This window comes from Gymnogyps californianus, chromosome 3, assembly GCF_018139145.2.
Source record: "Gymnogyps californianus isolate 813 chromosome 3, ASM1813914v2, whole genome shotgun sequence".
Classification (NCBI taxonomy): domain Eukaryota; kingdom Metazoa; phylum Chordata; class Aves; order Accipitriformes; family Cathartidae; genus Gymnogyps; species Gymnogyps californianus.
The window spans coordinates 37,390,005-37,407,251 of record NC_059473.1 but is presented as its reverse complement, the minus strand read 5'-3'; the positions used below and the strand labels follow the sequence as shown (position 1 = coordinate 37,407,251).

General features: G+C 39.3%; 1 protein-coding gene across 1 annotated transcript in view; it reads left to right on the top strand.

The window, feature by feature from the left end:
* CRIM1 (cysteine rich transmembrane BMP regulator 1) overlaps nucleotides 1–17,247 on the top strand; it is a 200,905-nt gene that overhangs the window by 21,655 nt on the left and 162,003 nt on the right. The window lies entirely within an intron of this gene.

The window sequence follows — 17,247 nt, the reverse complement described above, 5'->3', positions numbered from 1 at the left end:
TACTGTCTTTCTGTGCTACACTTGCTCATGTGAGCTGCTGTGCAAATGCTACCCTTGCCTTTCCTTCTTGTACATGCAAATCCCTTGGGTACGTAATGCTTATGGAGAGGGTACTGGATCTTCAATTTGTGACACTTCACTTTCCTTCAAACGTGCGGTTTCTGAGATTGCTGTCCACAGCAGTGTAACCTTAACTGTAGGCCTTGGGATAGGACTGTCTGACAAATGTATGCTACAAAGCTAGCAGTCAGATGTGGATGGTCAAAGTGTGGTTGTTGCTGGAGACAAAGGAGGATTCTTCTTGCCTTTTTCTGTTTCAAATGTTTACCTGCATTCATCTGAAACTGAATACAAGGTAACTTATTGTACCTGGAGCCCCTATAAGAGAGGGAAAAGAACAGGACTATCTTACAGCTGGTAAGATCTTGCTTTTGATAAATTCAGTGCCTTCCAAATGTTCTTTCCATGTTGGCAAGTAGTCTGGGGTGAAGTACATCCACATTAACTGTAGTGGCAAGTTATAGGTTTTAATGAGTGCTTGACCTTAACTTCTGTTAAAGTTGGGGAAGAGAGAGAAAATGGAGCAGGTGACTTTTAGCAGAACGCTTCCAGATGCAGTGTTGATTTTAAGGATCAGAAGTTATCTACATGTGACAGAAGAGACCTGAGCAAAGATCTCTAATTGAATGGTGTGTAAACATTAGGCTAATGTTGCATACTAGCAGGACACTATATTCCTGTGGCACTTGGTGTGCTGGGTCACAGGTCTTGTTTTGACAGGGCAAGTCTTGTTTGGGTATATGCAGCATTCATGCTGACAGAGATAACTGAGTGTTGGATGAATGTATCCAGTGATAGTGATATCAGTGACATACTGGTCAGTATGACAATTTTAATACAATGGTTATGTCTCTATAAATAATGAGGAACAATTTATTGGAAAATAAAGTTGTCTTTTTTGTTTGATCACCTCCAATAGACTTCACAGTTGTCTCTTTAAAAGAATGATATACCAACATTTTGTAATTCTGACTGGTTGTATAGCATGGTGACAAACTATTTTAGCTCTTTGTCTCCAAATTTAGGCCTTGAATTATTTTGTGAGGTTGTGGTGGTGTTGTGTTTTTCTAAGTAGAACAAACACTGTGCAGCTTCCAAAGCATCAGACTAACTTTTCTGTGCAATAGAATGAAGCATTACCAGCAAAATGTTTGTCTCTAAGATGGATGGAGACTAGAGTCGAAGCAAGATCCTGTGAACCAGTTGGATTTTGGAGAAACTTTGAAGTTGGATAATCCCTTGCAGAGGATGGAAGGTGGGAGGGGAAAGGAGAAAGAGCAGTGTTTCTGGAAAACTTCCATTGGCCCTACTTCAGAACAGGCTGCAGATAGGTTGCTTAATAAGCTTGGTTTGCCCCAGCAGCTTTTAAGTAGAGCAAGGATACTCGTATAGCTGTTCCAGCAGTACCCTTTTCAAGATGCATGAGAACTTAACTCAGTCCAACTTAAACATTCCAAAAATGTGTATGAGCCTGGTTTTTATCTGTATTCACTACTAGAAGATGAAACACTTCTTCCCCCCATATACAAAAGCACTTGCTAATTAATACAGTAATAGAAGATGTCCCTATCAAATAATTTACAAATGTAAAATTTTTGCTCTGTAAGAAAGCAAAATGATTAATATTTGCAATGGAATTGTGATATTAGTGTGATAAGAAAAACAAAATTATTCCCCTACCAAAAATGTCTGTTTGTTTAAATTATAATAATATTTAATGTTCTGTGCATTAACTTATCTAATATGGGACTTGACATGCCTTTTCACTGTTGGTTTTTCTATGCTGGTAAATTCAGGGGAGTTTTAATTGCTGGTCAAACTTTTGGGGTCTAGCGGAGCCCCTGTCCCACATCGTCTTCAACCCAAAGTTCTGCTCAGCACTGCTGCCAGCAGTGGTGCTGATCTGCAGGGAAAGAGTCTCTAGTTTGTTTCCACATTCAGCAGAAGTGTATCAAAGATGTCAGTGTAATAACCTCTGGAAAATAACGTTGTAAGTCAGATACTGTCCTAGATCTGTCGTGGGGTTGTGCATTGAGCACTTGCACCACTTGCTCCGTTGGTTAGTCTGTTTTAGTGTACGATGTGAATCATTTCAAGTGGAAGACTTGGCCTGCTTCTGTTCCTCTTCCCTCATCCCGTTGCTGTTATCCACTTCCAACAGACTTGGGCATGGGATATTTAGTCTGGGACTATTTTCTTTCTTAGAAATGGCAAAGTTTCCTTCTGTGTCAAGTGAATACCTCATCAGGTCTAGCTGTGAGGCACCTTTCTAGGAAACTGTCCTTTCATTACTACTGAGTGTGATTACTTTTCTGATAGAGGTACAGCTTTGGAGAAGAGCACTACTATTATAACAATTAAAAATCACGTCCGAATCTCTTCAGACATGTGGCTAACTACTTCTCATCTTCCCATGGGTCGGACGGAATAATTTTTTTTTTTTTAAGGGGACTTTACATTACTAACCTTTCTTCTCCAGGTTACCAGTCCTTATTTATTTAGCAGCATTAGATCTGGCTGATGCTATGTGACAAATCCATAGTCTGTCCTTCCCTTTTAAAAAAGGGGAGGGGGATGTGTGTGTGTGCAAAACCATTACAGGTTTTCCTGTAGCCATGACTGCTTCAGTCTAACTAGCTGTAATCTGTCACTGACAGCCTGATCTAATGATGTAGGCAGGAAGTTTTGTTCTGAGCTTATTACTCCTGTTTGCCTGTTACTCTGCCCTTCTAGGTTCAATATGAGCAGGTGTTGCTTGATTGCACCCTCCTGCCCCCCAGAAAAAACCCTGCATAAAACTTTTTTATAAGTTCCTCTTACAAAGACCTCTGAGAAGAATTTCTCACCCTACCCCAGAGCGTTAGCAGGGGTACAGCTTACAGTATAAACAGAAGTCCAAATGTCTGTTTAAGAGTATGGAAACTACCTAGTTGTAAATGAGCTTTTCGGGACTCAGTTCCACCCTTCCTGGTCACACTGCAGTGAGGTGGTAGTGTAGCCAGTATCCTTACACACTGGACCTGAGTGTAGGTGATATGTGTGTGCCCTCCATGGATGCTTAAAACCAAAATGCCTGCTCTCCAAATGCTGGGGCATCTGTCTATTCACTGCCAACATATTTGGGGCACATTTTTGTGCTTCTAGTTACTGATAAAGGACTCCTCTACACACATACTTGGGGAGAGGGTGGATGTTTTATAGGTGAAGCACTGACCTCAAGGTTGAATGGCTTTCTCAAAAAAAAAAAAAAAAAAAAAAAAAAAAAACACAAAAAAACCCCAAACAAACAAAAAAACCCCAAACCCAACCAAAAGCATTCTTAGCCTTAGTGCTGATGAGCAATAGCTCTACCCCCTCCTGAATTTCTGCACGTGTTCTCTTCCCTTTGTTCTAGATTCCCTCAAGTGTTCTGTATTTAAAGTAATTTTTAAGTTCTTGCTGTTCAAATCCAAGAAACTTCCTTCCTCATTCATCAAGTAACTTATATGATGTACATTAAATAGCTTATCTAGAATCAGATATGTTATGTCAACTTATGTTAAAAGATGTAAATTCTGCCTTTCTGTCCAGAAGAGGTAAAGCTTTCACTAACTCTTAGCTTCAGTTAGGAAGAGAACAAATAGTACTTTTGTATGTTCAACTTTGTTCTAGAGACATGTAAAAATCGTTGTCATAGTGACAAACCAATCTACATAATTTAAGGTGCTAGAATTTAAATGACTTGTCAGATACATATGTCAGATCCGTAGCTTCTATAAATGAATGCACTAATATGTTGAATGTTAAACATGTTTGGCACTAGCATATAACTTTAGAAGGGCAAAGAAAATACTCTCTTGATCTAAAACAAACAAACATAAAAAAACAAAACCCAAAACTGGAAACTCAGATCTGCTTTTGACCTCTGGCTAGGAGATGCAGTCACATACAGCAGCGGAGGAAATGCCTGACATTCTAGCCATCTGAGCTGGGGCTTCCAGCTCTTTGGCACACTTACATGTGTACGTCTGATGTTTTTTCTTCTTAGTTGTCATTGCAGGCTTCTTGTAGAAGTGAATAGGGGACAGTAATGCCAGAAACAACGTTTCATCTTTCTGCTTTGGGTCTTTCTGTAACATGTATTAATTGCTTTATGACAGTTTGGAACATGAGTTCCTAATCTCTTGTACATTTTTAGAAGCCAGGTTAGAATATTAGTATCAAGATTTTACAATTTGAGTAAAAATACTGTATTTTTAAAAAGCCAATCTGGATGCTTCTGAAGAAAACCACTTCAAACATCAAAAATTGTCCAATAAACTTGTGACTGATATACCATACTGGAACGATGGATAGGAAACAAGATGTAAAATAAGTCTGTTAAACAGAATTTTCTAATTATTGTGCTGTTATAGTTTGTGGGCAGTGCGGGTATTCCTTACCTGGATAGATCACATTTGACAGAAAACTAAAATAGCAATCTCAATGCTGCTGCTTTTCAAAAGTCTTGCACTTTGTACTGCCACGTCAGCCGTAGGGTTAGAGTGTATACTTTAGTCTGTGACACCGTTCTAAGCATCCAGTCCTTACCTGCCTTCTGTGTGCAAGCCACTGCTTTCAGGTTCCAGCTTGCAGTAACTGGATACCTTCTGCTGGGGCTTTGGTGTCCTGCAAGGTAGGTAGACTGGGTAGAAGGACAAACACCTTGAGCCTGGAACTCACCAGCTAGAGCTAGAGAGCTATTGGGAGCTAAATGTTGTCTGTCTCCTTGAACTGGATCTGTCCCTGAACAAGATGCTAGCAGCCCCCAGAAGTCATGAATAAGAACAACAGAGTAAGGTAGGACTCCTCATCCCGTCTTTCCTAGAAGCTGAAAACACCAAGTGAGCCAAACAAGATCAAACTGGAATGTGTATGTGTGGGGATGAAATGAGAAAGAAATACCTATCTTTTTTTTCCAGACATCTCCTCCTAGTGTTGGAGAGTTAAAATGCCTAACAGATCAGTCTGCTAATGCTGTTCGTTCTGTGACATTAGGTGTGTTAAGCAAGAAATTGAGTACTTCAGGAAAGTGGAATTTTGGGAGAACATACAAGTAACCAAGGGTGGATGGGACTCAGATCCTGACTCGAGGGCTGTACCTGGATAGTAGGGCTCAGTTTGTTATAAAGAAACAGGTGAACTGACTGATTCACTGATAGGTCTGGATCTCTTACAAAATGTGATATGCATAACATTCAATGAACGAGTCTGAGGCACAGCTCTAGAGATTCATAGAAATGAGGGGAGGAGAAAATTGTTGCCCTTCTCAACATGTAAAGTGTGCTATTTTAGAACTTTTTATTACTGCCTAAAGTTATTCTAACTTTATCAAGATTCTTTTTTTTTTTTTTTAAAAGTGTGTTTCCTTAGTGTTTTTCAAAACTCTGTAGCATGTTACGGAGATTCCCAAACCAGGTCTGTAGGAGCTAGCATCACATAAAGGGATGATACACATTGATACTGCCTGAAAACAACTTACTGGCTCCTGTGCCATTCTGAGCAAGCTATTTATTGAAATGAGGTGTAAATGAGGACTCTGGTTAACCTCTAATTAATAATCCCTTATGAGGATTGTCTTCTATAAGGGGTTGCGGTTTACTACTGTAGTCTGCAAGTTCCTTAGGTTGCAGCTGAGTTTTGACAGAGCTGTTCAGTACTAATGTGAAGTGAGATTAAGTGAAACCTGAAAACTGAGATAAAGATGTATCTTCACGATAACACATCCCTAACTTCTTTTGAATGGTACCGTGACGTTCCAGTGATATGAATAGCTTTCTACACATAGACTAGAGCATGAACGCTCACTGTAAGAAAGCCTAATGCTTTCTGTGCTGAGCCGTCATTGGTTTGGTTCAGGAGGCTGCAGACAGAAGCAATCTGTCTGGCTTTTACTCACAGTCCTACATTTCTGAAGTATTGCTCTGCCAACACATTTATTCCAACAATCTCTATTTTCGTTCTCAATCCTAGGGACTATTGCTGTGAAAGCTACTAGCTTGTTGACAAGGGAAAGGGAGTTTTGCTTTCTAGCAGGAATCTGGTCTGTCTTTACAGCTGCAGTCCACAAAACTCATCAGTGAGTGATCAACCATGGTTTCACATCAAGGTCCATGTGCACCTCTTTTCATCACTGTGGTAGTTCTTGCATGCTTGTTTTACAGCTATACCTTACACAGCTGAAATTCACATCTGTGGAATACAGAGCAAGAAATGAAACTTGCTAAAACCTTCTCCTTTTATTTTCTGATAAAAGTCCAGCAGAGATCTGTGAATCATTGCTAGCTCTGCAGTATTGGCTCACCTGTGGTCTCCTGTGGCAGATCTTCCTCTTTTTTTTTTTTTTTTTTTCCTTCTTCTTCTTCCACACCCCTTAAGGGGGAAAATTGCCATAGGCTACAGCTAAGGAACTTTGGGAGGATTGCAGGGATTGCTATGGAGTTGGAAGAAAAAACTTGAAGGTAAAGGAAAAATGTCAAAAGGATAGGACTTACAGCTGCATAGTGCTTGTGATCTTGCTGATGTTTTGGGGTTTGTTTTTTTTTTTGTTGTTGTTGTTTTTGCTTTGTGTTTTTTTGGTGTTTGGTTTTTTTTTTTTTTCTGGACTGAAACTAAAATATCCAAACCTGTCTGTTATTTATGAAAGAATCTGTAGTAGCTGTAGCACAGAAGTGGTCACAGATTACCAGGGTTAAAAAAGTTGACAAATATGGGCCGGAACCTAAAGCATCTGTGAGGGTATAGCATAGTAAGAATATGAGATCACTTCAAATTACATTGTCAGTACTCCCACGGAGGAAGCATATCTGTCTTATATGGAAAAGAGTTGTTTGTTACCTGGCTATGTCTGTGTGAGGTGTGTTCTCTGAATGTGCCTTTGATAAGGTTTTGTTTCTTTAAAAAAAAAAAAAAAAAAAAAAAAAAAGAGAGATGCAGTATGCTGCTCTATGCTTTTGTAGTCCGGCGATTTGGACCGATCCTAAGTTGAATGAGTGATACTTCCTTTCTCATCTGTGTTTTGTGTAAACAAAGACTGACCTAGTTTAGGCATCAAAGTGCTTCTGGCTTTGAATCACAAGTGCAAAAGGGGGCTTTTGAGTTTATGGCCTGGCAAAAAGGGGGGTTTCTGCTAGCTGCTTGCCTTAAGGAGTTCCTGCCTCTGTGCTCCTCTGTGTCCCTGTCGCCTTGACGTGACATGCTCTGGGTCCATGCTGTGAACTGGGCAGGGGAATCCCTTAAGCTGTTGGGGCCGACAAAGATTCTTTATTGACAAGCTGTGATGCAGATGGTGTCATGAGAAAACGAGGCTTTTATCATTCTGCTGCATTTGTCTCTCAGTCTCTGCCTTTCCCTATTTCCTGCCTACGATCACTTTTGAGCTGTATCAGATTCCAGCAGTTATGACAAACAGATAGGGACTTCAGAGATATTATAATACAGCAAGTACTGAAAATGAGCAGCTGACTATGAGAGAGACTATACAACATGAAATCAACTTCAATATTAGGCAGCAGAGAATCTACAGGAGCTGGAGGAGGGATGAAGAGAAATATACTATGACTATCTGAACAGCTAGAAAAGCTTCGATTGAAACTCTCATCTTGGGTGCTACAGAATGCAATTCTGAAACAAAGCCACAGGGAACCAGGCTTGGCAATTTCAATGCTAGTGAAACTGTGTTCTCTATTCTGTTCTGTGCTGTCAAATGCTTGCAGTTAAAAAACAACAACACCCCAAAAAGCTAATAATAATATGGTAGAAACAATAATTTGAGGCTCTGGATGCCACTAGGTGGCAGAACCCCTGCATCTATTCTGTGGATGTCTTTTTCTGTGTCTTGATTCTTCATCTGACTATATCGAAAATACTTTTCAGCTGTAACGTAATGAGAATAGACATCAGTAGGGATCCTTAGATGCTATCCTAATAGGGCTCATATTGGCCGTTGTTGTGGGGAACATGCAGGGCTTTCAACATGCTATATCCTTTATTGTTCAGATACCTACCCCTTCTGAAAAGCACGCTACTCAAAGCAGTTGCTTGCCTTTAGTTGCATTTAGGTGTCAACACATGACTCTCTTCTTTCCCTGTTTCTTAGTTCTATTGTTAATAGATACGAAATGAGGAGATGGCAAAGTGATGTTTAAGAGGAATGCATTGTAAGGACTGGCGGCAGTGGCAGGAGCATGGAGATGGTGAATGGCTTAACCTATGGTGGAAGGCATGATTTTTGAGTGTTGGAAGCTTACAGTGTTGTGGAGTGACTCATTTCTGTTGGTGAGATGCTTGTAGCTGAATAAAGTTATCACTTGGAAACAAATGTATCTTGAAGCAATACCTGTTAATGACTACCTTTAAGGTTCCTCTTCTCTTAGTGCTAGTCTTCGATTGCAATGTGCTTGTCATCTGCTCAGTGTGGGAGATTATTTTAGCTTCATTTTATTGCTGTTTTTAACTTACAGAGCAGCTGGGGAGGTGGCTGAGAACAGACCAAGAATAGGGTCATTGCCTGCCTGTATTTACTAGCAGAGGGCTATCTAGGTCATGGGTGTGGGGACACAATAAATTCTGCAATTGTTATTGTATGTTTGCATATTGTAATACCTGGGGTACAGCCCTCATCTTGTATTTGGGGATACACTGGGACTACGCCAGAAGACATCCACATCCTTGTGATCTACTTAAGTATACTATCTCTTCTAATGAAGACCTCAATGGGTGGATGCTTAGTAATGAGTCTGATAAATACTGAATGACAAATCTAAAAGCAACAGTATGGATTTCTTTCTTTAGATGCTGTATTTTAGGAACATCTTCTAGATACTTCAATTTGGAGTATTAAAACTGAAGTGTCAGATTTCAAAGCAACTTGATTAAGGTTTTTGAAAGGGGTTAGAATCACTTAACAGAATGTTAAGTAAGCCTACTCTGAATTTTGTACACAGTTGATGCTCTGCTGCAACAGGGCAGTTTAATACAAATACTTCTGTTTACCTATGAAGAAATATGAAGGAATGCCAGCTTATTCCATTTGTTGGGTACCTGATGGTTAGTTTATAACTTTATTTTGCAGTTCTGGAAAAATCACGTGAATGAGAATGACCTTTTGAATGTAGTGTCTTGGAGGACTTGTACAAGTCTCTTATTTCTCTGTAAGTCCAAATAAAAGTTTGTATGCAAAAGGCTTCTCCCTACTTCTGATTTTCTTCTAGTGCTGTAGTCAGCTGTGCACAGCCTTCTTACTCCTTCACCTTTCTAGCACATCTACTGTGCCTACTCCTAACCATCTCTTCCCCAGCTACCCTGCATCAAATCAGTCCTCTCTTCTGATGATCTTCTTGGGCATGCCCACACCTCATGGACAGCTCATTCCTTGCTTCATCCTGGTGCTTGTTTTCTTTTTTTAAGGAGATGTTAGGCTGTCAAACGCAGGCCTGCCTTGAAAAGCTCTGTGTTGGTACACGGGTCTGAAGCTGGTTTTTCTTTACTATTCCTTTAAATTTGTTAGTGTTTGACTGAAGAGTCTTTGTGGAATGCATAAGGGAACATTGAAGGAAGTACTGTGAAGGAAAGAAATTCAGCCAAAAATTAGGATAGTTTACAGGAAGGTGCTACTTTGGCTGTAGGTTTGTTATCATAGGAAGATAAGTTAAAATAAAACCCCCAAATACCAAAAAGTCATCTGTTTTTAATGTAAATATATTTTTAAAACTACACTACGCTGACAGAAATGCCTGAAGCATCTTGGTGTTCAGAATTATGTGTATGGTTTCTCTCTTGTATCCTGTTTATGTCATCCAACTCCATATAATGGTTACCTGCAAACCAATACCACAGAGATCGTTCAGCAGGCTTTATCTGTGGTGTAAAAGCTATGGGTATTTGTGCATAATGTAGACTTCTTTTTGAAAATTACTTGTCTCTAGTATATGCCTTCAGTTCCTCGCTTGAAGTTATTACTTTCCTACTTCATATAGTGTTTTGAAGATGATATTTCTTGAAAGTTTGAGGAGGTTGGTTGTTATGGTTATAGCCATTTGAATAGCAAAAGTTCGATTTGATTTTTTTTTTTTAAATTAGAACTTGACATTTCTTTAAAACTTGTGCGTAGAAAGCAGTATTTATTTCAGAAAGAGACGTGTTGACTCTGTGCTACCCTATGCCGTGTTGAAAATAGCTGGTGGTTGGACCTTGGCGACTTGAGAGCTCTGATACACAAGATCTGTGTGATGCCTGGTGAATCTTAATACTGTCATTTAAGGCAGCATACAGCCTAGCATACTAAACTGGTGATGAAAGCAAGTTTGTACTAAGCAGATGAACTGTGAGCAAGAGTGATGCCTGGATGTAACATCCCAATTTTGTTGACTGTTTTGAAGTGATGACGGTTTCTGATGAAGCTATTGTAGTGAGGTACAGAGAGAATAAACTTAAGCAAGCCTTGGCAGCCCTGAGATGCAGAAGAGTTCAGTGTTGACGAAGGAGATTACTGGGGGGGGGGGGGGAATGTTGTGGGCATGTGGAGACACTGAAAATACTATTTTACAGATAGTACCCCAAGTACAATTCAAAAGATAGCTGTGGAGTATGCATTCAGAGGAGCAGTATTAGAGATAAAGGTGTATTTCTGTCCTATTCATGAGAGGATGACTAACGTTGAAGAGAAGTTCTGCTTTGTAGCAGAGATCTTGCATGGGGTCCTGATGGGTTTTTGTCTGTTCAGAGAGAGGAGCTGGAAATTCACAATGAGGGAAGTATCTTGTACTATCAACCTTGGGTTATATTAGGCGTTGTTTTGGAGTATGTGAAACACTGTATGATGTCTGCCTGTGAGACTTGGAGACCCACTTGCTTGAAGAGGGGCTTGGCTTTAAAACACTGTTTTGTCCTGACGTACAGGGTTGTACTGAGGCTGTATGAGTGCAGTGGGCTTTATTTAAAAAGAGCGTTTCTGAATTCCTGAAATGATGAAGATCCTTTAGTCGTTCTGAAATGAGAGACAGAGAATACTGGCAGTGCTGGTTTGTATGTCCAGATTGTGGCTGAGGTCTTGTCAGCCTGGGGAGGAAACAGTTCAAATAAGTTTTGTGCCGACTTTTGTATGAAGAAGTTTAATTTCAGCCTTGCAGTTCTTTTTCCAGTTCACAGTAGACGTAACTGCTGATTGGGATCTAAGTGTTTTAATTCTGCAGTATAGCTTGATGTGGGATATTCTTTTTCTGCTTACTTACAAGAGTGCCTTTGGGGAGCAATGCGTTGGTCTGCTGTGTCTTGTGCCCCCTTAGGGACTGCTGTCGCCCTGGGCTGTTGGTTTCAGATTGCTTCTATGACTCTGCCTGGCCAAGCAGTTAGACAATAAAGTTTTCTAGGGACGTCACACTGGATTAAGTGAATTAGATTTGGACTGTGCAGCCAGTGGTTCTTACCAGCTCCAGCATGATCCTTTTTAGCAGGTGGATTAAGTCTATCAGCTCTGCAGTCCCTGGCTTCCATCAGTCTTGAGCCTGTGGATTCCTTGGCACTGGAGAAGGTAAGTCCCTTAAAAGGGAATTTTCTTTGGAATAAAAAAACCCCACCAAACCCAGCATCACTTTCAGTTAGTTTTTGAGGAAGTAACTGTAAGAGTTAGTGCTGTGTATTTAGACCTTTATCGCTAATGCTGCACATGCCAAGTGATCATCTTGTGATCATAACTCTCGCAGAGAAGCGTTTCTCAGCATGGGTTTTTGAGGCTCACGAAATTTTGCTGGACCCAAGGGGATCACAGAGTATTCAAGAGCAGTACTGTGGCTCTTCCTCCCGCAGCCCTGCTTTGCTCTGTTTGACCAGAGTGGGAGACAAAGAACAGGCCGCAGTTACTGACTGCAAGCATTTGCAGAAACTATTGACAGCCGTTCCCCTCCTCCGAGGGGGACAGGCCTGCAGCTGCTCCTCCCTGCTCCTCTTGCTCCGCAGTAGCAGAGCTGCAGCTGATGCAAAGAACTGTGCAAGAACAAATGAGCCAAGCAAGAACTGTGCTTTCCAAAAGTTTCGAGACACTCTGCTTGTGTGTATGAAGGCGTTGACCTCCTTCCCCGAGGGCGATGGTAGAGTCACTTGAAAGAAAGTGCAATAAGTGGTTGTTGCCTTCCCTGCCCCATTAAGACTTAGCAAAAGGAATGCTAGATGTACACGTTTTATCTGTGAAAATGTGAAGTATCTTTTTTATAGTCATGTCATACAGTTTTCTCTCTGTTGTTAAAAAGTTCATAAACAGACTGTGGTTCTTAATGTCCAAAAAAAGATTAAATGATTGAGACTTCCACTATCTACGGCTTAAGATAGCTAGATATTTGCAATTCGTACTGTTCTGCAGTGAACCTTGTGTAGGAGTGGAAGCAAAGATGACCACTGTCAGAGTCAACTCACTCACCTGCTCCCACCGCAGGTCCTGGCCACATAGGAATTCAACTGCATCTCAGTTTTCAATTCTTAATCTATAAAACAGGAAATAATAGTTAAAAAGAGGGAAGACCATTAAGAAAATAATGATGGATCAAGAATTGAAGAATCGGGGAAGAGGGATGAGTGTTGAAAACTGTCCCTGACTCACTTTCTTGACATTCATAACAAGAGTTATATTAGGTTTCTGATGCACACAGGGTTGAAGCTTCTCCACAGAGGATACTGAATTTTTGCCTTGCCATATTTCCAGCTTTTTTGCCTGGAAAACAGGTGCTGAATCATGAGCGAGTGTTCAATGCAAATTATGGTATTGCTGCACTGTAGTTTTCACTTTCGAAGCTTCTATTGTAGCAAATATGGGATTATTATAATCCACGTTATATTGTTGGTAGCTTGATTTGGAAACTTCCTCTTGGTTAGTCAACAAATATGATGGAAACTATGAATCTCTTTAGTTTTCTTGTTCATTTTATCTATTACAGTTTTCTGCCTGTAGTCACTTTCTTTTACATACTAACATTTGTGGTGACTTTTTCTCAGCTAGTAGAGGGAGCTTTATATTCTTACGTTTCACTTAATTCACCTCTAGGCTTAATATTTTTAGGGAGAAGTTCACTGGTCTCCATAATAAAATCCTTTCCCCTCTAGTCAAGACATCTGCTTTACTCTGTGCTGTATTTCCCCAGAAACTATGAAATGTTCCCACTTCAATATTATGCCCAAATTGCTCCTTGCTAATTGCATGTGGAAGTACAGGGTAAGTTTTACCACTGTAATACTTTTGTTTCTACACTTCCATGGTCAAGGAAAAGAAATTCTTAAACCTATTTTTAGAGTTTAGTCATGAAAATTTTAAAACTATATTTAACTTAAAAAACCCAACAAAAAACAACACCACCCTCAACCCCCCCAAAAAACAACAAAAAAAATCAACAGTTGGAAAAGGTAGGAGAAGCAACAACCACTACCTTTTTCTTTCTATCTCTTCCTTATAGAGAAGAGATGGAGACTAAACTGAATTAATTCCCAGTATTTTGCTCTTGCATAGTCACATTTAGATCCTCTAGTATTGTGCAGCCTGACTGTCTGCCAGTTAGATTTAACTTAAAAAAAAAAAAAAGCAAGCAAATTTTCCTTATTTTCTTTATGTTCCAGGTTATATAAGAAGCAGGTTACTTTTGCTAGGTCAGCAGACCTGTAATATATACTATGAAAACCGAGCGCTCGGAGAGCTTCCTAACCTTTAAGTATGGTGGAAATTTCCTTAGTTGCAGTCATCAGCTCAGAAGCAACCTCATTCTCATGTTTTTGCAACACGCTTGTCCTTTTAACATGAAGATGAGTAACATAAACAGAAGTAGTCAAAATCGGCTCCTTGCCAGTTCTTTTTAATTCTTGTGTGAAACGTTTCATCCTGCAGATTTAATTTTTGGGTTTTGGGAATAACTTTATTAATAATTGTGACAGACTGCAGAGTAGCATTATCTTTTCTAGTCACTTTTGGAATATAAAATATTTGATGTGACTGTTGAAAAATCTCACTTTTTGTCCATTAAATACTTTTTTCCTGCATTGTGGACAAATCTTTGCCAGTCTTAGTCTTCACCTGTAGTATTTCCACCACTATTTGAATTTTTTTACTCTGACGTGTTTATACAGACATAATTAATTATTTTTCATAATTCCACACTCATCAATATTTGTATTATAGTGTGCTCCCATTAGTTCTTAGTACCCAATAGTGATTCTGTTTTATTTAATATTGGGAGTTTTCCAATTGCTTTTTGTTATAGCACACCAATAATTTTATTCATTAAGACTCCTCTTTGTTTTATGTATTTGTGTATATAATGTATATGATTTCAGATTATCTGTTCTTATATTCTTGTCAACTGATGTATTACTGACTTAATTCCAGAATGTCAATTTTAAATAGTATCTTTTAAATAGTATCTAAAGTCTCGGTTAAAAAGAAAAAAAAAAAAAGGACACTGTGTCCCTGTAAGAGTTGAAGAGCAACACTAAAATATTTTTGGAGTAATATAATATTGTACTCAGCCTCATTCCTGTCTCTGCATTGCCTGCCTGTTGCCTTTTACTTTCAAGCTGGTGGTACAGGTAAACACTTCAAAGATTGAGGAAGAGGATGCACTTGAGCTCCCCTCAAAGCACTTTAGAGAGGAAGTACAACTGACCCATCAATGAAATTCTCTATACAGCAAATGCTGGTAAGTGTACTAAGTGAACTGAAAAAAAAAAAAAAAAAATTGTCTATGATCTTTTAATTTTAGCAGTCCTGTAGTAGGACTACAGTGTCGAGATGAAAATGTATGTTTGCGTTTCAAGTTGAATGGTGCTAAGTTATTCATCCTGTCTTTAATTCTTCCCTTCTCTTGTCTTGGATCTACAATTGTCCATTTCTTTCAGATAATCCAAGAAATTACTTTCCCTAGGCTGCTGCCTTTCTTGGCTGGCTTTCTTCCTTACAGCATATTCTCCTGTTGCTTTCACAGTAAGAATATTTCTCATCAGCAGCTGTACTTATCCACGTAGGATCCTAAAGCATAGCTTTTCTAGCAGAGAAAGGAATTGTTTCATGAAGTATCCGTGGAAGTGTGTATGAAAGTGTCTTGAATCTGCACTTAAATCTTGCTGATTATTTGCTAACAATGTTGAGTGTTTGTTTCATTCAAACCATTTTGAATCCTTCTGTAATCAGATTTGTCTTTCTAAGATGTGGGGAGATGTGATCTGATAGTAGCTAGGTGAGTGTCAGCTGGATAAATTGTAACTGCTCTTGTCCACATGCTTACTGCAAATGCAAGTTAAAATTCATAAGTTTAGTTGGAATTTGCATTTGAGACAGAGAAAGCACCCTGTCATTTCTTGTCACAGCTTAGCTGATAAGTGCTAGCTTGTTAAGACAAGGTAATATTAATATGGTTTAGATAGCATATTTATGTCCTTGGCCTCACTGGAAGTATTGAAAATGTAAAATTTGACCAGTATTCATCCTTGATTTCTACTCTCTTATATTTGTTCTATACAGTACTGCAATAACTAATACTGTTGCTCTATATTAAAAAATACCTTTTTTTTCGTAAGCTCAAGAGATCCCTTTCAATAATAAAATAGGTTTTTGAAACTTCTTTTAGAGAAATTGTCCCTGTGGTGATTTCCTAGAAAAACTTACACAGGCATTTTCAAATGCTTTGGGTTTTGTTTGCCTCTGAATTCACCCCACCCCACCCCCCCCAAAGATCCTAATACAGTTTTTCATTAATTAATTCTGACTCCAAACATCTTCAGATGCTTAATTCTGAGTAGCTTCAGGTGTTAGATGTTCATTTCATTGACTGAAAAGTTTTGTGGAAGTTTTGCTTAGTCCCCTAATGTTTGTATCCCATTGAGACATTGAGCTTTTGTGCACTTTACTTTTTTTCCTTTTTTTGGTGAGCTGCATGTAGTGAGCTTTCTATCAGTAGAGGCTGGAATCATTATTTCCTTTCAGCGTTTTCAAACGTGATTCTTGATGGCTTGAGTCACTGTATTGTAAGCATGTCACTGCTTGCTTATCTTACAGACTTTACTTGCATTAACAAAAGCAAAAATGCTTTCTAAAATACTAGTTGTCCCCTCTGCTGCAGAGCTATTGAACGTTCTCGATAGCATTTTACTCAGTTCAGGCTTTTCTGGTGGTGTCATTCCTGGTAAAACTCCTCCATGTTATAGTTACCGATGTAGTTTTAGTGAACCTTGAGAAGCAAACAGGCTTTGTCAGACTTTTTTTTTAATTAAATGTGGATGGAAACCTGTGTTACCTCCAGTAAGGACTGAAATAAATGAGATGCTGTCTCATGGTAGTATTTTGGAGGTTAAGGCTCCAAGGGGATTCTTCACTCCAAGTTAATTTTAAACCAGAATGTAGCTACAAGGAAGCAAAATTCAAAGAACAGAAAACTTAAGACCTTCTGTTTGAATATTGAGAGGCAAATGCTGCTTCACAAAAGTTCACTTTTATGCACTGCTTCTGTGTGAAAACATCTGTACAGAAACGTCTTCCTTCGAGATCTAGAGTGATACTAGACAAGTGTCAATGTGTATATATGCTTTTTGTTAACATTGTGCAAACAGGCTGAAAACTGAAATGGGAAAGTAAGAAATGGTGATGCCAGTTAATGGGAACTTTGATTAAATAAAGAAACAGGCAGTGGCATGGCCAAGAATTGGATTTTTTTAGATATGAAAACAGAAGAGAGAAACTAAATAGATCATAAAGTTGACAGCTTAAGGCCTGGGTGAGAATCAGAGGAAAGGTTGAGGTGTGATGGTAGCTGGTGTGGTGCACAGAAAGGTCTAGGAATGGAAGTGACAGAAGAGGTGTTAATAACGTGACTGAAGAGCATAACTGAGAAAAGATGTGTGTTATGTGCGGTTTTGAGAAGAAAAGGGAGAAGGTGAAGAAGGCAGTCACTAAGAAAAATCCTAGCTCTGTAGCTGTGGTACTAGGTAAGAATAAGACAGTCATGAGAAGGCTGCAAGATGCTTGTGCTACTTGAGAGCAGTTGAGAAGAATGCCTGTCACTGTGAATGGAAGAGTGTCACTCTTCTTAAGGAAAATTGTCTTTCTGGATGATGAGATGAATCAGTGACAGGGCAAGTACAGAAGATACGACTGAGCGATGTGAGGAGTATTAATTCTCTAAGGCAGAAAGGTCAGCTGTG